Raw genomic sequence first — 15045 nt, forward strand, 5'->3', positions numbered from 1 at the left:
CTTTTCCATATTATGAGCCAGAATATCAGTCTCTTGAAATAGTGAGCAGATAGGCACATAACTAATCTGATCACTGTCAGGGGGACTGAATGTATGGAGGGTAGGCAAAAGTAAGAAGATTATTTATCTTGTCTTAATATTTCTCATTGCTATTGTTACTGAGGCCAAATCTTACAGTGCTTAGTCTAAAATACCACTGAAGATCATAGGATTATATTTGTCATGATCAAAGCCTAAGAAGGCTACACAATTTGGCCCATTATAATTTTATTTTCATTTAAATAGCTCCTCAGAGCTCCCTGCTGCTCTTCCTTAAAACTCATTCTTCCACAAAACAAAAATACATGGTGCTGGCTCCAAAGAGCCAACAGTCTAAGATCTGCTAACACTCACTGAATGCTTAACTTGCAGCACATCAGCCATCCCACAAGTTTTCATTGGATTGTCTTCTGCACTTCGGCAAATCCTGCCCTTTGTGTGGGAAGGTGAGAGTAATATTGTGCAGCAACTTAACTGTGAGGGTAATGTCTGAGCAGAAAGATTTAGGTGATTTTCATAGGTTTGGTGGCTGCTCTTGGTTATCTTTGTTTATCACTATACTAAGAAACAAATAGAAAAAAGTTTCAAAATCTGCATTGAAGAAAAGGTTCATCTCTTTCTTAAGATAGCTTCTTGTTTCACTTAAGTTGGAAAAAGCACATGAAGCACCAGAAATATTTAGATTTTAGGCTGCAACATGTGTGAGATGTGCTTAAGTCTGTCAAAGAAGAGAAAGGAAGTTGATGAAGAAGTGATAGTTCAGGAAGAAAAGGTGTGATATTGTAACTGAGAACATTCCTGGAAGACTGTAAAAGAGATAACTTGATCATTATCAGCCTTTCTTCTTTTTTTTTTTTTGCTTAATACTTGTTAGTTTTATGAATAATTTATTGCTATGGGCTTGTGTGGATGCATGTAAAGAGGCAAATTCTCAACTGTGTCTGCATGAATGCTGAAGTGGGAGTAAGAGCTCAAGAAGAGTTTCCATCTTACTCTGTTGCTTAAAGATCATAGCTGTGGAGGGAGTGAAATATGAGAAGTACTTACAGGCTGTATGTACGCTGTCTTGTAAAAGCATCCCTGCCTAAGCATCCTCAAGACAAGATTTTCTGACCACCCTTAATGTCTTTACAGTGGATCACCTGGGGAAATAGCTCAGATTAGGGGGTTGCCTGGGCTTTACATGACCCCTTCACCTCCCTCCAGGCAGTGTGGATGTCCTGGAAGGAGAGCAGTCATCCCTGCTGACGTTGGTGTCTGCCAGCACACATTCCACCACAGCAACATACCTACTTGCATGACAATGCTGTGCTGGACATCACCCCCCTTCAGATACCCCACGGGATGCAGAGAGCTGTGCTGCCTCACCAGCAGTGTCACATCAGCCAGGAAGGATGACTCCTCTGGGACAGTGTTTGTCCCAGGGCACCTGCCTCCCTCCTTGGGTGTAAGCTGTGTTTGCCCTGATGGACTGGATCAGCCCTGATGTACTCCAGAAGTGATCCTGCTTGCCTGTGCCCCTGGTCTGAGGAAGCTGGATGAATTTTGGACTGAAGGTTGCCAGGCAACACAAATTTACCTAGCAACTACTTGCCTGCAATGCAAGTGGGCAGCATAGCATGCCTTGCTGCCAGGGTCATATGGATGTGGACATCTGCTGCTGTTTCACACCTTTGTAGGTCCTGCACACCTACTCTGTTCCCCCTACCTCCCAGCCAGCGCAGCCTGTCTTGCTGTCTCATTTCTGAGTGACCATTACCTCTGTCCCACAGCCTTTCCCACAGACACAGAGAAAAGCCAAGAGTGAAGGTCTGTTATTTGTTTTCAGGACACCTCGCAGGCTGTACAGGTCCCACCACCCTGGCCCACATGTCTCCCTTTGCCCTCCTCTCACTTGTTCCCTGCATTGTAGCCCCATGTGCTGCAGACAAAAGAGCACATACAGCTCCATGTGAGTGGAACAGAGCTGCTGCCCTGGATACAACACCGGCCAGATCAGGTGTCTGAGTTCATGTGAAAAACACTATTCAGAGCAGCCCAGGCTGCTGCCTGTTCAAGCCACACAGGGAGGCATATCTTTAACTCCCTCTTTGTGCTTTCATTTGTCTCCTAGTCCCTTCCAACTGCCACAGGCAATGCCCACCACCACTTGCCCACCTTTCATGTGGACACATCTCCAAACAGTCTGGCTTTACTGGGAGAACTGGACAGTAAGTCTGGCGACTCCATCAGGACAGACCTGCTGGGCAGGAGTGCTGAAAACAACAACTGGGGGGACTCTATGCTTTTCGTAACAGGGAACAGAGCTGTGTGAGGAACTAATGTGTTTACACAAAGCTGGTCTGGTCTCTCCCAGATCCATCTCCCTCCTGAAGAGTGCAAATGGGATATATCCCCAGTGCTAGTGAAAGCCAGGAATGGTCTTTGCAGCCAGGAACTCAGACTCCCTGTTTGTTGGGTTGCCACGATGGAAAGAGGAAGAGGCTCTGCATAAACTACAGTATGAATAATGGAAATTATTGCTATTTTTAGTAGTCATGTCACCATTTATTGCTGAAAGTGTGGCACTTTCTTTTAGAATCTGTCTTGCAGCTGTGCCTTGTCTTTGGGATGCCACTAGTAGTTGCTGTCTATGAAGGGTTGCAGCTTGATAAAATAAGAGCATACAAAAATAACACTTAATACTATTTTGGATCATGCCTTTAAAAAAAAATCTTTAAAAAGTCCTATTCTTCAAGCACTGCCTGTGAAACCATTTGATTTGTCGATGGTCTCTGTGATGGGAAGAAAAGATCTTTTGTGCTGGAGTCTTGTTAGAAGTAAGGTGGAGCCCTTTGACAGTCTTTTGTCTTCTGACTTGGAGAGAGGAATCTTAGGAATCTTAGTTCCCAAATTTACTCTACCTGCTAGTTTTTGCTTGTGACACGACTGTTGATGAGTGTTTGTGATTCTGCAGTAGACCTTTACGATTCCTCCACAGAGAATTGTATCAGTGTCACGTATCAGCGTCTGGGCCCAACATCATATACCAGCGAGAGGGTGGTTACCAGAGCAATGTTCTGAACTTGGAAACTTGGGGATAGATCCAGGTATAGTCTCTTGCTCCACGTTGACTTTTAGGTAGGATGAGGTCAGCAGGTGTTCCCTGTGTGTGCTGGTAGGCAGAAGGGACCGCTGCTCTTTCAGGGGCATTGGAAAGAGTGACAGCCCTCAGGCTGCAAGTGTGTCTCATCCCATCCTAGGTTTTTCTGGCTTTGCCTGCTGCTCTCTGTGCAGAGCCAGGGTGGTGTCTCTTCAGCAGGACGATGGGGTGGTGCTGCAGCACATGGTGTTGCATCTCAGGAGAAAGGCAAATGACAGTAGGTGCGGTCATGTTCTGTGGAAATGGTAGTGCTCCCAGGAGTGCCACAGCCAGTGTCATGGACATGGACATGGATGTGCCTCAGGCAAATGGGCGTTTTCCTTAACATCTTGGAGAATGGACACATGCAGGCACTCTCCTGCTGTGCTCCTCAGGAGTCATCTAATAGGAGATGTGGCCACCGAGCAGCACTGCATTTCTCTGGGTTGTTTCACTTGTTGCAGAGAGGCACAAGTCTCCTCACATATAATTTGTGCCACTGTCAAACTGATAAAACAGGCAAAAGTGAAATGGTTATCTAAGCAAAACATGCCCAGGTGTAACTCTGACACACAGCTTGACCACTCATCAGAGACAGTGCACAACAGAAAAAATGGTGATGAACTTGGATGAATAAGTAAAAGTCATATACTTACCACTTACCTGTCATCAGAGAAGCTCATTGTAAACCCACACAGAGAATTACTGTTTGGTTCAGAGCAAGAGCCCATTTAAGCTAATTTGTCATTTGTGACAACTGATTTGTAAGAAATGGCAACTGTGCTTCGGAGAAGAATTAATGCCCCACTATGTGTCCTTGAAGAAAGCAGTTTCTTCTAGCAGACAGAAAATAGTGACCCTGTTCATGTGCAGGCAGAAGAAAGATGAAAGCCTGTTGCTGATGCCCAGGTAGGTGGGCATTTATACTAGGTGAGTCTTCCTTCCTTGGTTACTGGACTTGTATGTTTTTCATGAGACCATTAAAGTATGGACCTGAAAAGCGAAGAGCTCATGTAATCTGTAGACTGCTTTAGGCAGGGATTAAATATAACTAGATCATCCAAGACAAGTATTCATCCAGTTTTTACATTTAAAAAGTGTTAGTCAGAGACCCTGAAACAGTCATGGGTAAATTGTTTGGTACTTTACTTTTCAATATAAAGTGGGTTTTTTTTCCCAACTAAATATTTCTATAATGACTTTGCATCTTAACCTTTCCTCTATAAACATGGAGAGGAACTCATAAACTTCTGAAATGTTTGGCCACTCTTGTAATATCTCCTTTTCAATTCTTTTCTTCCATATAAAGAAATCTTTTCATTGCTTACTTATAGATTACATTTTCTAAACCTCTTCGCTTTTTATTGTGCTCTTCTTAACCTTCTCTAATTTGCCTATGTTCTGGTTTTGGCAGGGATAGAGTTAATTTTCTTCGTAGTAGCTGGTACAGTGCTGTGGTTTGGATTTAGCATGAGAACAGTGTTGATAACACACCAATGTTTTAGTTGTCGCTAAGCAGTGCTTACACTAGTCAAGCACTTCTCAGCTTCCCATGCTCTACCGACTGAGAAGGCTGGAGGTGCACAAGAAGCTGGGAGGGGGCACAGCCAGGACAGCTGACCCCAACTGGCCAAAGGGACATTCCATAGCATGTGACGTCATGCCCAGTACATAAACTGGGGAAAGCTGGCCGAGGGGCAGCTGCTCGGGGACTGGCTGGGCATCGGTCGGTGGGTGGTGAGCAATTGCACTGTGCATCACTTGCTTTGTTGTTGTTGTGGTTGTTGTTGTTGTTGTTGTTGTTATTATTATTATTATTATTATTATTATTATTATTAAATTATTAAACTGTTCTTATCTCAACCCATGAGTTTTCTCACTTTTACTCTTCCAATTCTCTCCCCCATCTCACCCGGGGCGGGGGGGAAGTGAGCAAGCAGCTGTGTGGTGCTCAGTTGTTGGCTGAGGTTAAACCACGACAACCTAGAATGTCGTGGCTGTATGAGCCTTAAAGCTCAGTGCCAAAGATAGAGTGCATACTCCAGCTAATGCATTGCCAGGGCTGAGTAAAGCAGAAAAATCAGCTCTTGTGTTCCCTGTGATACTTTTGATAAGGTGCTGGAGAGTGACTTCTTTAATTTTTGTTCATAATTACCTTACACTCCTTGCAGAAGTCTCGGTCAGGTGAGGACTGTGGAAAAGACTCCAACTGCTCTGCCCTTGGAGAGCAGCTGAATCTGGGAAGACCTTCCTGAGACTGCAGAGTGGAGGGAGCATGGAAGGAGTTTGGAAACAGCAGCTCCTGATTCATGGCCAGATTGTTGAGAGGAGCAAGGAAGGATCACCAGGCCTCAGAGGGTAGATAAAGAGAGATCTCCCATGGACCAGGGTGCTGGAACAGACCTGTTGCCCCTCGGAAATTTCCTGATTTAGCTAAAACTAACACAGCAAGAATCTAATCCATGGTGGGGGTGCGGGAAATTGGGTTTAAACTAAAAAAGTTGTTTCTTCGTCCAAAAAGCTAAATATTCTGGTCATTGTAAGAAATTGTGACTCTGGAGTGTAAAAGGCTAATGACATTTTGGAGAAGCTTACTAAAGCAAGAAGGTTAAAACTTGTCATTTATCTGGGGTTCAACTGCATTATACTACATCAAGGCTTGCCTTTCTTGCAACAGTAACTGATTACTAGCTAAATTTCAATTTGACATCCACTTAAGATAACGCAAACTTTTTTGACAAGTCTTCTGTCTATCCAATTCTTTCTCATTTTCATGTCTGCATCTGATTTATGAAAGCATTGAATGGTAGCTCATGATACTACTCATGAACTCTACTTCATTGGTATTTCCTCTCAAATTGACAGTAGTTTGCCCAGTTACCATGCTCTATGCATATACAAGTCAAAAATTTATTCCAGTGGCTGTTCATGTGATGAATTCATGTTAGTCTGTACCCTCTAATCTCTGTTTCCCCTCTCTTACATACTCATTTTAACTTTTTCTTTTTTTCCATGAGTTCTTGAAGATAATCATTAATACTTAAGGAATTACTTCAGCTGCCTCTCTTAGTGTTCTAAGGTCAACTTTGTCAGGCTCTAATAACTCAAGCAACCTAATTTAGCTTAATATTTTTAAATCATTTTCCTCTCTTTTCTGGCTCAGGTTCCTACTCCACACTATTAACATTAATTAATACTAAAAAAATCTGATCATAATTAATCTGTTACAACTGAAGCAAAAAAGTCATTGAACATTTCAGATTTCTCTGTGTGGTACATTATTTATTCACTTTGTTCATTGCTCAATGAACCATCATCTTTCTCTTATTGTAGCCCATACTACAATATTGCCACCCATTGTTTCACTCTCCACCACCCAGAGACATTCAGCACATCTCCTTCTCACATTTTCTGGACTGCAGAAAGCATGTACTTTATTGACATGTAATGCAAAAATCATGTCCCATTGTTTAAAAGCATGCAAATTCAAGAGTTAGGCCACTGTTCAAACCCTGTGACATATCCCATCAAGTCTCTGCAGTGCTGACAACACCACAGATTTGACTGTATGTGACTTGTAGCTCTTCTGTTTTCTCCCTAGCTCTAGAGAGTGGCCATACAGAGGTTTCAAAAATTTGCCTACTGCTTCTCTTTTGCTTCCTTTATGACCCCATTGTAACTTTCCATTAAGCTCTTAAAAGCGTTAATCGTTTCACCTGCCTGCATCTCTCCTCATACACACACACACGCACACTTTTGATCCATTGAACCTTTTACTACTTGGTGCTGGTAATAAGATGCAGTGCCCCTTCAGCAGCTAGCTCAAGTTCAACTAGTTCACTTCCTAGTTTAACTAAAAGACAAGCCAGTAGGACCGAGGAGGCTTAGATTTAGCATTATGGGTCTTCAGAGAAGAACTTGTGTTATTCCCACTCTGCTACTAGGTTGGAGGACAGTAGCTTGGTAACTTAAAAGATATAAGGAAGAAAAGCTTTCTGACTTAAGAGCACTGTAGCCTTAAAGCTCCATTACATACGCTTAAAATAAATTATGCATTTCCACTTGACATCTGTTTATTAAATAATTCAGTTAGTTTAAATTCTGTCTAAATAGCTTTCTTTTTTCTTTTAATTTATGAAATCTCCTGACAGGCAATAAAATGCAATAAGCTAAGTGTTTGGGCAGGGAATCTGGGAAGAAGTTGTCTTTTGAGGGGATATGGTAGAGACAGCATGAGGAAGGAAACTTACAAATGCCAAATGCACTACTAATTTATTTAGTGTTACAGAAGCGTGTCAGCATAGCGTGAGCAGTCGTAGATGAATGAGGTACATGAATCATATATTTAAGACCTTGTTTACGAAGCTCTAGACTGAAATATTGCATGAGGTGGTTTTTTTTCTTTCCCTGACTGCTTAATTGCTCTCCCCTGACTGTGTTGACAGAGCTGACAGAGCTGAAGTATCTTTTGTTCTGAGCAAATAGGCACTTCAGTCTTTCGTTAAGGTTGCATATCTTTAAGGAACCACAGACAGACATGCAAGACAAAATGGAATATGCTACCTTCGCACTGATTAATTTTCTGTAGAAAAACTTAGGGCAATGCTCAGTCAATCTTTCATATGAGGCAGTCTCAGCAGCTTAAGGTTCAAGCAGTAAATATTTTGCCAGAGAAAACTCATCTTATTTTCCTTCAAACTCATGAACTGTCTTATTCAGAGAGTCACTGCAAGCCTCCTCTTTTGAGCGCAATATTCTTCTTCAGAAAAGACATGTTGAATACACTGAGCAGCTCAGATATGAGTCTTGTCTTACAAGCCTGTTCAGTGAATATATTTCCAGTCCCATAGTATGCTGGACCGCATGCTTCTCAAAGCCACATACTTCAGCTCACTCCAGCAGATTAGTTCTTGTTCCATTCATTGAATGCTGTTTTGAAGAAATCGTGAGGAACAGTGAAATTAGAAACAGAAGCTGTTAAATGGGAAGTACTAGAGACAAACTCCCAAAAGAAAAGTCCATACCCAGGTAGCATTCAATAGTTACAAAATGCCAGTGCTGAGCTGATGTGCAAATTCAGTCCAATGCCCTACGTGTATTTTAGGGGGAAGTAAAAAAAGATTCATCCTCACTTCTAACAAAATCTACCTGTTTCATTGAAAAAAACAGGTTTGTTTCTGTAAATGTTTGAAAGGAAACCCTGTTAAATTTGTAAGTCAATTCTTTTTCTTAAAGTCTGTACATTCCTGCAGTATCAAATTACTGTTAGCCTCAAATGTAAGTTACCATTGGTAACTTTTGGGCATTTCTCAAAACAAAATTCATTTCAGGTATTATTACCTTTGAGTTTATAATGACCTGTAGCTTTTTGTGAGTGACATTTGTGTATTTCTTTTACTGACTGGCTCTCACTAAGGGCACTTTTTTTTTCCTTGTTTTTTCTTGGGAGGGTAATATGAAGCAGCTGGGTAGGAGGAAAGGATAGCTGGAGACAATTTCTTAAAAAACAGTTGTGTGTTACCAGCCTTTCTGACTGTGATCTTTTGTTTTCTGCACCCATGACTGAATAGGTATCCTTATGCTTAGGTTCACAGGGGCTCAGAAATGATGCAGAGAGAGACACGTAAACCTTCAAAACCTTGTGCCTGTAGCAGATACACCAACAAGGACATTCCTACATAAGTTTAATCAAAATAAGGTGCAAAGAGGACCTGTTGGGACTGTCCACTGAGAAAAAAGCTGTCTATTTCTTCTCATGTGTGGGCAGGAAAGTGCCCAGGCTCTGTCTCACCACACCAAGGGCAGTCTGAAAGATGAAGCTAACAGTGCTGGCAAAGACTACACCAATCATAAAAGGGTCAGTGCTCTAAAAACTTGCTCAGTATCTGTGTGCTGCAGGAGCAGCCCAGCCCAGCTGTGGAAAGGGTCTCTAGTGTTACTCAGCAGGAGGCATGTATGGACCTGGCAGTCAGTCCTAAGCCACCTGGAAAGCAGGGCAAGGAGGTAGGGTTTTGGGGCTAGTGTTCCTTAGAGAAATAGGGCAGCCTGAAAAACAGAGGAAAAAACTTGTGCTGAGGGGTCAATACAGCTGCTCTGTATTACTTATTTTTAGTGTTCTACTACTTTGATTTAGAAAAATCTGTGAAGTGTAGCATTTCTGTTCATTGACTGGTGATGATGAAATTTTCACAGGGTCCAGAAGCCTGATAAGTACCCTACCTTCAAACGCTTTATCCAGAGCTTTTTGCTGTATAACTTTGGGCTGAATTTTCATGAGAATTGTCCTTTAAAGACAAGCAAGCAACTCCTCCTTCCTCCCTCTAAAACTTCAATCTGTCTTTTTTATATGATCAAATAAGCACTCATAACAAGAATGACCTATTGCAGAGTTTTCTTGTGCTTTCATTACTATTATTAATTAATTCATGCTACTGTGTGTGCTTGATTTAGGAGGAAGCATTGCCAATTAAGAATAATTGGGAAACAGGATGCTAGATGTGATTTTTTTATATATATTGAGTGGTAAGAGAGCAACTACACACACCAACACATTTCTGTTCATGTCTCTCCCTCTGCCTGTTACATTCTAGCACTAAAATGGGTTTTAAATAGATTATTAGTAACTGATATTTATTCCAGACCATGCAACAGGAAAGAAATTAAGTTCAAAGAGATGCTAATTAACTCAAAAGTGCACAGACTACCTGGAGTGACATGAGTTCAAAGTCATTTGTACCAGGTTCTTTTCTGTGGTCAGAGCTATAATCAGTTGATTTTAGCACAGATTTATATCCAAAACAGTGAATACTGTGATCCCACAATATTTGGAAGGTCAAAGATTCATACGTATCACTGTACTTAAGTAGGATCTAGCATAATGCGTATGCTGCAGTTTCTTCCGAAAACCTATAGCACCTAACTCACTTCAGCAGCTGGGTTCAAATAATGGAAAAATGCCCTTTGACTGGGCACTTTTCTTAAAAAGTATTGAAAAGAGACTTGTCAAAGAATATGTCTTTCCAGTAGTTTTACGACTACGTCAAGCAGTTTCTGATAAAGATTCCTTTCCTTGTGTTGCATTTCTTTTACTTCAAAGGTTTGTGTGGAAAGTGTCAGCCCGTTATCATTATTCACTCTCTAAATTTATTTCAAATATTGGCTATTACATTGTGCAGAATGCAAATTGGTTTTGTCTTAATTTTAATATAAGCTTGATCCATGCATAGGCTAGGACTGAAGACACCATGCCATTTCCAGTCTTGCAGCAAGGTTTTAATGACAGCTGAGTTTTCAGCCATGAGAAGGAGTGAAAGAAGCTCTACAGACTTCTTTTGTTTAATCTTATTTTCCATTTCTGAAATATTTCTGCAACTCTTACCTCTGATCATGTTAACATCATAAAATTAAAACAGAAGGTATTTTTATTCTGGCTAGCTGGTTCACAGAGCATATTTTTTATGACATCTGCTCACCCACATGAATAAGGCTGAAACTGGGAGTGTGAGTCTACGAAGCACAACTGGAAGCTGCAAAGAAATTTTGCTAATCTACCTGAGCCAGGTAACAGTAGCAGGAAGGAATATGAACTTCAAAGCTGGGCCATACAAGCCTGGGGCGCCTGAAACGTGCTCTGGTTGCCAACCTGTGCCAAAGTCAGTCCTGCTCTCTTTTTGCTATTATTCTTAGCTAAGTGAAATACTTGAAACTTTCTTAGGCTGGCAATCCAGTCTCCAGGCACAATGTGAGCAATACCCTGTGTGAACTGACCTATATATCCAAGTGCCTACATATAGGTCTCATGACAAGACCAGAGACACCACTTGCAGAAAGATTGCTTTATGGGCCCTGACTAAATCTTTCCTTACATAAATGACAATGAGCTCTGCTGAACATTTTCCATGGAATTCCCTTCTATATGTCAGAGCTATTTTTTAAAACTCTTTTCAAGGTTCACAATAAGCTTTCAACCAAACAACTAGATCTCCATCAATCTCCAGGATAACTTTGGCCAACAAAGTTGTGTGAAACATGTTTAGGGGAGAAGCAAGTTCTGCAGTCGAACACTTGACCCAACTCCTATTGCTGCCAGTGTGGTTGGATGAAATCCTTGCATTTATCCATAAGGCTTTTTGTGCATCTAGAAATCCAAATTTTTTATCTACTTACATTAAACATACCACTTACAAGTTTGTTTTGTGAACTAAAATGACTCCTAGTGTGAATTCAATAGATCGGTTGAAAGTTCTGAGAACCGGGAAGTAGAGATTGTCTACAACTAAAGTACTGAGTCTGTAACATATCTATCACAGAAAGAGAAGATAATCTCGCAGTACTTCTCAGAGAGTTTAAATTTAATTTCCTTGTAATCTTAGTGCAGGAGAGAGAGGACTGGGTGTAGGATCAGCACCTCCTCTGTGATTTCCCAGCCCAGCAGCTCAGGTTCAAAGACCACAAAGGTCAATGGGCACCTTCTGGTCGCTACAAAAAGCCTTTGGGTGAAAGTGTTAGCACATGAAAAAGGCATGCATTAGCATGAGAAGGAACCCTTCCTCCCTGGTTTAAAACAGATTTTATGAGATGTTATATAAAGTTTTACATTTATGTAGAAGCTTTATCTTGTCTTCTGCAAGAAGCAATATTGGTTGGATTAACACTTATAATTAAAAGGAACTTTTAGAAACAGGAATGGAGATGATTGTAAGAGTGATGACCACAAGGACTGCTGGGAGAAGAGCAGGGATTTACAGTTGTCTGACTTGGGTGCTGTTTTCCTTTGGGAGCAGGGCTGGAATAGGAAGTGGGAGGGCACCCAGCAGCCCAGCTCCCTTCCCTCTTGGCAGCTTGGTGTGCCACACTGCTGGCCCCAGAGGGAGGAAGGAGAAAAAAGACCTTTAGAGGAAAGATTTGATTATAACCAGCCACTTCTCTTGTTCTCACCTTTTTCCAAAAGTACACATCATTCATACCTAATGTATAATTAATTGCTATGTCTTTCTTAACAGTAATCTTGCCATGAACATTACTCACATTAGCAGCAACAAGTCATGCTGGCTTGAAACCACACATATACTCAACTTGTGAGGAGGTAGGCCCATAACAGAAAGAGTTAAGGAAAAAATGAAGGTACCACCTGTCAGTGCTGACAAAGCAAAAATTGGGCAACAGCTTATCACAGAATCACAGAATCACTGAGGTTGGAAAAGACCTCCAAGATCATCGAGTCCAACCGTCAACCCAACACCACCACCCACTAAACCATGTCCCTAAGTGCCTCATCTGCTCGTCTTTTAAATACCTCCAGGGACGGGGACTCAACCACTTCCCGGGGCAGCCTGTTCCAATGTTTAACCACTCTTTCAGTAAGGAAATTTTTCCTCACGTTCAATCTAAACCTCCCCTGGCGCAACTTGAGGCCATTTCCTCTCATCCTATTGCTAGTTACTTGGGAGAAGAGACCGACACCCACCTCACTACAACCTCCTTTCAGGGAGTTGTAGAGAGCAATGAGGTCTCCCCTCAGCCTCCTTTTCTGCAGGCTAAACAACCCCAGTTCCCTCAGCCGCTCCTCATAAGACTTGTTCTCCAGACCCCTCACCAGCCTCGTTGCCCTTCTCTGGACACGCTCCAGCACCCCAACGTCCTTCTTGTAGTGAGGGGCCCAAAACTGAACACAGTATTTGAGGTGCGGCCTCACCAGTGCCGAGTACAGCAGCACGATCACTTCCCTACTCCTGCTGGCCACACTATTGCTGATACAGGCCAGGATGCCATTGGCCTTCTTGGCCGCCTGGGCACACCGCCGGCTCATGTTCAGCCGGCTGTCGACCAACACCCCCAGGTCCTTTTCCGCCAGGCAGCTTTCCAGCCACTCTTCCCCAAGCCTGTAGCGCTGCATGGGCTTGTTGTGGCCGAAGTGCAGGACCCGGCACTTGGCCTTCTTGAACCTCATACAGTTGGCCTCGGCCCATCGATCCAGCCTGTCCAGGTCCCTCTGCAGAGCCTTCCTACCCTCGAGCAGATCAACGCTCCCGCCCAACTTGGTGTCGTCTGCAAACTTACTGAGGGTGCCCTCGATGCCCTCATCCAGATCATCGATAAAGATATTGAACAAGACCGTCTCCAGTACTGAGCCCTGGGGAACACCGCTCGTGACCGGCCACCAACTGGATGTAACTCCATTCACCACAACTCTCTGGGCCCGGCCATCCAGCCAGTTTTTGACCCAGCGCAGAGTCCACCTGTCTAAGCCATGAGCCGCCAGCTTCTCTAGGAGAATGCTGTGGGAGACAGTGTCAAAGGCCTTACTGAAGTCCAGGTAGACCACATCCACAGCCTTTCCCTCATCCACTAGGCGGGTCACCTGGTCATAGAAGGAGATTAGGTTGGTCAAGCAGGACCTGCCTCTCATGAACCCGTGCTGGCTAGGCCGGATCCCCTGGGTGTCCCGCTCATGCCTTGTGAGCGCCCTCAAGATGAGCCGCTCCATAATCTTCCCCAGCACCGAGGTCAGGCTGACAGGCCTGTAGTTCCCCGGATCCTCCTTCCGGCCCTTCTTGTGGATGGGCGTCACATTGGCAAGCCTCCAGTCGTCCGGGACCTCCCCCGTTAACCAGGACTGCTGATAAATGATGGAGAGTGGCTTGGCGAGCTCCTCCGCCAGCTCCCTCAGCACTCTCGGGTGGATCCCATCCGGCCCCATAGACTTGTGAGCATCCAGGTGGCGTAGCAGGTCATTGACTGCTTCCTCTTGGATTATGGGGGGTTCATCCTGCTCGCCGTCCCTGTCTTCCAGCTCGGGGGGCCGAGTACCCCGAGGATAACTGGTCTGCCCGTTAAAGACTGAGGCAAAGGAGGCATTGAGTACCTCAGCCTTTTCCTCATCCTCAGTGACAATGTTCCCCCCCGCATCCAATATGCTATACAACAGGACAGACCGAGGAGCACTCACACAGTTTTCATGACAGAAAACGCCATTGCATCTGGCTGCTGCTGCTGCTGTAAGCAACTGTTTCAGTCACAAACCCAGGTGAAAAATATTCCATACCTACTAGAAGAAGGAAGGTTGTACTCTGATTAAAGCAAGAAACAGCGTTCAACAGCAGGAAAGCAGGGTTCAACAGACTCCCTCACTGTGCAATACTGGACAAATCCAGTGGGAAATTCCAGCTAAAGTGGGATACTCAGGGACAAGTACAAGAACTGCAGGGTGAGAGAGGGTATCTGTAACGGGAGGCTGTATTGCCATGCTGAATGGAAATTACACACATAGTGATAAACTAGCTTTTTTTATTCCTTCCTTGTTTTTTTCTGACTTTAATCTCACTACCTTTCCCTATGTTATCCCTTTTCCTTCATACCTGTCAGTATCCACTGAAAGCTTTGACCCACTACCTACAAAGTACCAGACCTTTCCTTTCAGGCAGTTCATGAACCACTCATCCCAAAAGTCTGTTCAATGTATTCAGCCAAAAACAATACTAAATTCCCGTCAGCAAGCTTGAGCCATCCCAGTACCTAAACAGAATTTCAGGGTAATCCAAGCAAAAACTGATTGGCCTAGTCTGACTAGAGATAGTTAAAAACTTCCACTGAAATTGAGTTGCACATAAAATCAATTTTTTTATATAATATTATCTGATGTTCTCCTCTTTTTCTCCTCTTTTGTTTGAAAATGGGAAAAAAACAGAAGGTATGCAGTGCAAGATGTATGCATGGCAACCTCTCAAGTCTGATAAAAATGTGTTTGACAACCAACTATCTTTTTGTTTGGGGGTTTTCATTGAAAACTGCAAATGTCTCTGAAGACATAAATAGACATGATATGTTTTTTACACTGAAGTTTCAGCTGGAGAAAAAAGGAGCAAAAGCAAGACAGCGTTCCTTTG

This window comes from Aptenodytes patagonicus, chromosome Z (genome assembly GCF_965638725.1).
Source record: "Aptenodytes patagonicus chromosome Z, bAptPat1.pri.cur, whole genome shotgun sequence".
Classification (NCBI taxonomy): domain Eukaryota; kingdom Metazoa; phylum Chordata; class Aves; order Sphenisciformes; family Spheniscidae; genus Aptenodytes; species Aptenodytes patagonicus.